This window comes from Salmo salar, chromosome ssa11, assembly GCF_905237065.1.
Source record: "Salmo salar chromosome ssa11, Ssal_v3.1, whole genome shotgun sequence".
In the NCBI taxonomy this organism is placed as follows: Eukaryota; Metazoa; Chordata; class Actinopteri; order Salmoniformes; family Salmonidae; genus Salmo; species Salmo salar.
In genome coordinates, this window is record NC_059452.1 from 109,450,863 (window position 1) to 109,455,862 (window position 5,000).

Sequence of the window (5,000 nt, forward strand, 5' to 3'; positions counted from 1 at the left end):
TTACTGGAATAAACCATTATTACTGTTATCATTACTGGAATAAACCATTATTACTGTTATCATTACTGGAATAAACCATTATTACTGTTATACATGCCTACTGCTCTACACAGGAACATCTCTCTATTTGTCTTCCTCTGATCCATACTGCGTAGCTACTGTACACCACAGGGACATGGAATCACAGCATTACCATGTGATCTCTGTGTCGTGACTGACTGACAGCTGTGCTCCAGGACTTTGTGTTCTACAATTTGTTCTAATGTTGTAACGGTTGTCGTAGAGAGGGGACCAAAAGCACAGCGTGTTGATTGCTCATGATGAATATTTATTTTAACTCAAAAACACTAATGACAAAATAACAAAGAGAAAACTAAAGCGCACAGTTCTGTCAGGTACATAAAACTAAAACAGAAGACAACCACCCACAAACACAGGTGGGGAAGAACCCCTACTTAAGTATGATCTCCAATTAGAGACAACGAGGACCAGCTGCCTCTAATTGGAGATCATCCCAAAAAACAACAACATAGAAATAGAAAACTAGAACCTAAACATAGAAATACGAAACATAGAAAAACACAAAACACCCCCCTGTCACGCCCTGACCTACTCTACCATAGAAAATAACATCTTACTATGGTCAGGACGTGACAAATGTAGAATGTTTTGTCTGTTGTAGTCTCGTGTTGCCATACCTCCAAAATCACATCGTTATCACGCCTCGCTTGGAGATCTGGAGAATTTTGTATTAGCAGAAACGGTTTGAATGGTCTGCAGTATTTCGATTGGATGTTACATTTCAAGAACCCTCCCCCACGCGCCCGTAGAAGGGCTGCTGTTTGTTATGTGCCACACTGTTTTCCGTCCAGGAAGTTGTTGTTGCCTATGCTAGTTTCAAGTGTGGCCGACAGTCTGCGATTTATATTTATTGAAATTAAAAGTTTATTACGTTGGTAAATTAAAACGTCACAAAAAGTTCTAAACCAATCAAGTGACAGATTTTTTTCTTCCCATGTCTCCATTTCTCCCATGTCTCCATTTCTCCCATGTCTCCATTTCTTCCCATGTCTCCATTTCTCCCATGTCTCCATTTCTTCCCATGTCTCCATTTCTCCCATGTCTCCATTTCTCCCATGTCTCCATTTCTCCCATGTCTCCATTTCTCCCATGTCTCCATTTCTCCCATGTCTCCATTTCTTCCCATGTCTCCATTTCTCCCATGTCTCCATTTCTCCCATGTCTCCATTTCTTCCCATGTCTCCATTTCTCCCATGTCTCCATTCGTCCATATGGCTGCGCTTTGCTACCACCAAACATACCATGAGGATTGACCATTATTTTGTTTTTGTAAGGACACAAAAAAATGGAGGCAGTGTGAGAACCTATTCAAAGTAAGTAAATACCATGTTTAAAATATTAAAATATTTTATTTAAACTATGTATTATTAGCTAGTTAGAAAGCTGGCTACAGTAGGCCACTTTGCAGGCTAACTGAGCTGCAAGCTAACTTCACACACTGTATAGCTAAGTGATTTTAATGTAATCAGTTAGCTAACTTCCTATTAGCAAGCTATCTTGATGTAATCATTTCAAATTAAAAAACAGTCTCCAAATGCATGTGTAGGTAACAGCCGTGGATGAGGGTGACATTGCAACTCCAGCTGTCAGTAAAGGGAGAGGACAGGTCATATTGAGGGAGGACATTATGAAACTATTATCCAGTTCCGATCCCTAGAGGGGAAATCTTTGAGTACAGAGAGATAATAGCAACATAATATTCAGTCTAATTTCAGTAGAACGCAGCCTGTTTCTATGTGATGTTTTCTGTCCTCAGATACAGACAGCTGTGAAACCCCTGTCTGCAGATGAAGAGGTCCTAATGAATGTCCCAGGAGACTAAGGGTACCTTCCTACAGTGCCTTCAGGAAGTATTCACACCACCTGACTTTTTACACGTTTTGTTGTGTTACAGGCTGCATTTAAAATGGATTACATTGAGATGTTGTGTCACTGGTCTACTACACGCAATACCCCATAATGACAAAGTGGAATTATGTTTCTAGAAATGTTTACAAATTAATAAAAATGAAAGCTTTGTTATAACAAGTCTAAATAAGTTCCGGAGTATTCAACTCCTTTGTTATAACAAGTTTAAATAAGTTCCGGAGTATTCAACTCCTTTGTTATAACAAGTTTAAATAAGTTCCGGAGTATTCAACTCCTTTGTTATAACAAGCTTAAATAAGTTCCGGAGTATTCAACTCCTTTGTTATAACAAGTTTAAATAAGTTCCGGAGTATTCAACTCCTTTGTTATAACAAGTCTAAATAAGTTCCGGAGTATTCAACTCCTTTGTTATAACAAGTTTAAATAAGTTCCGGAGTATTCAACTCCTTTGTTATAACAAGTTTAAATAAGTTCCGGAGTATTCAACTCCTTTGTTATAACAAGTTTAAATAAGTTCCGGAGTATTCAACTCCTTTGTTATAACAAGTCTAAATAAGTTCCGGAGTATTCAACTCCTTTGTTATAACAAGTTTAAATAAGTTCCGGAGTATTCAACTCCTTTGTTATAACAAGTCTAAATAAGTTCCGGAGTATTCAACTCCTTTGTTATAACAAGTTTAAATAAGTTCCGGAGTATTCAACTCCTTTGTTATAACAAGTTTAAATAAGTTCCGGAGTATTCAACTCCTTTGTTATAACAAGTTTAAATAAGTTCCGGAGTATTCAACTCCTTTGTTATAACAAGTCTAAATAAGTTCCGGAGTATTCAACTCCTTTGTTATAACAAGTTTAAATAAGTTCCGGAGTATTCAGCTCCTTTGTTATAACAAGTCTAAATAAGTTCCGGAGTATTCAACTCCTTTGTTATAACAAGTTTAAATAAGTTCCGGAGTATTCAACTCCTTTGTTATAACAAGTTTAAATAAGTTCCGGAGTATTCAACTCCTTTGTTATAACAAGTCTAAATAAGTTCCGGAGTATTCAACTCCTTTGTTATAACAAGTTTAAATAAGTTCCGGAGTATTCAACTCCTTTGTTATAACAAGTTTAAATAAGTTCCGGAGTATTCAACTCCTTTGTTATAAACAAGTTTAAATAAGTTCCGGAGTATTCAACTCCTTTGTTATAACAAGTCTAAATAACGGTTCTGAACTAGAATATGTGGACAACTACAAATACCTAGGTGTCTGGTTAGACTGTAAACTCTCCTTCCAGACTCACATTAGGCATCTCCAATCCAAAATTAAATCTAGAATCTGCTTCCTATTTCGCAACAAAGCATCCTTCACTCATGCTGCCAAACATACCCTCGTAAAACTGACCATCCTACCGATCCTCGACTTCAGCGACGTCATCTACAAAATAGCTTCCAATACTCTACTCAGCGAACTGGATGCAGTCTATCACAGTGCCATCCGTTTTGTCACCAAAGCCCCATATACTACCCACCACTGTGACCTGTATGCTCTCGTTGGCTGGACCTCGCTACATATTCCTCGCCAAACCCACTGGCTCCAGGTCATCTATAAGTCTTTGCTAGGTAAAGCCCTGCCTTATCTCAGCTCACTGGTCACGATAACAACACCCACCCGTAGCACGCGCTCCAGCAGGTATATTTCACGGATCATCCCCAAAGCCAACACCTCATTTGGCCGCCTTTCCTTCCAGTTCTCTGCTGCCAGTGACTGGAACGAATTGCAAAAATTGCTGAAGCTGGAGTCTTATATTTCCCTCACTAACTTTAAACATCAGCTATCTGAGCAGCTAAGCGATCGCTGCAGCTGTACATAGCCCATCTGTAAATAGCCCACCCAGTCTACCTACCTCATCCCCATATTGTTTTTATTTAGTTTTCTGCTCTTTTGCACATCATCATCTGCTCATTTATTACTCCAGTGTTAATCTGCTAAATTGTAATTATTCGCTCCTATGGCCTATTTATTGCCTTAACTCCTCACGCCATTTGCACACACTGTATATAAACGTTCTTTTTTTTCTACTGTGTCATTGACTTGTTTATTGTGTCATTGACTTGTTTATTGTGTTATTGGCTTGTTTATTGTTTACTCCATGTGTAACTCTGTGTTGTTGTCTGTGTCACACTGCTTTGCTTTATCTTGGCCAGGTCTCAGTTGTAAATGAGAACTTGTTCTGAACTAGCCTACCTGGTTAAATAAAGGACTTGTTCTCAACTGGCCTACCTGGTTAAATAAAGGTGAAATAAATAAAATAAATCCCCATAGTGTTCAACCACCACACTCATCAACGAGCTGTTTTCATCCACAGGACTGCCGCTGACCGGATGTTTGTTTGTTTGTCGTGCCATTCTCTGTAAACCCTAGACACTGTCGTGCGTGGAAATCCCAGAAGGCCGTTTCTGAGATACTGGAACCGGCGCGCCTGGCAACGACGCTCAAAGTCTCTTAGGTCAGTCGTTTTGTCCATTTTAACGTTCAACTGAACAGTAACTGAATGTCTTGAAGCCTGTCTGCCTGCTTTATATAACAAGCCACGACCACGTGACTAACTGTCTGTAGGAGCGAACCATTTTCCTGTATAGGGTGGTGTACCTAATAAACTGTCCACAGAGTGTCTTTTTCTCAATTTAAAAATGATACCAGAACACAACATATGAGGTAAACCCTATACCAGATTTGTGTATATACGTTTTAAGTGCTGACATACTATAGCAGATTGGGCCTTTACTGCTGGATGGTAAAACTCAATGGAGAATCTCTCTCTCTCTGACACACACACACACACACACACAAGACAGACAAGACACACACACACACACACACACACACAAGACAGACAAGACACACACACACACACACACACACACACACACACACACACACACACACACACACAAGACAGACAAGACAGACCAGACAGACAGACAGACAGACAGACAGACAGACAGACAGACAGACAGACAGACAGACAGACAGACAGACAGACAGACAGACAGACAGACAGACAGGAGA

General features: G+C 39.4%; 1 protein-coding gene across 1 annotated transcript in view; it reads right to left on the reverse strand.

Annotated features, from left to right (window-relative positions):
* LOC106563969 (serine/threonine-protein kinase sgk-1) overlaps positions 1-5,000 on the reverse strand; it is a 51,652-nt gene that overhangs the window by 10,184 nt on the left and 36,468 nt on the right. The gene's annotated exons all lie outside the window — the stretch shown is intronic.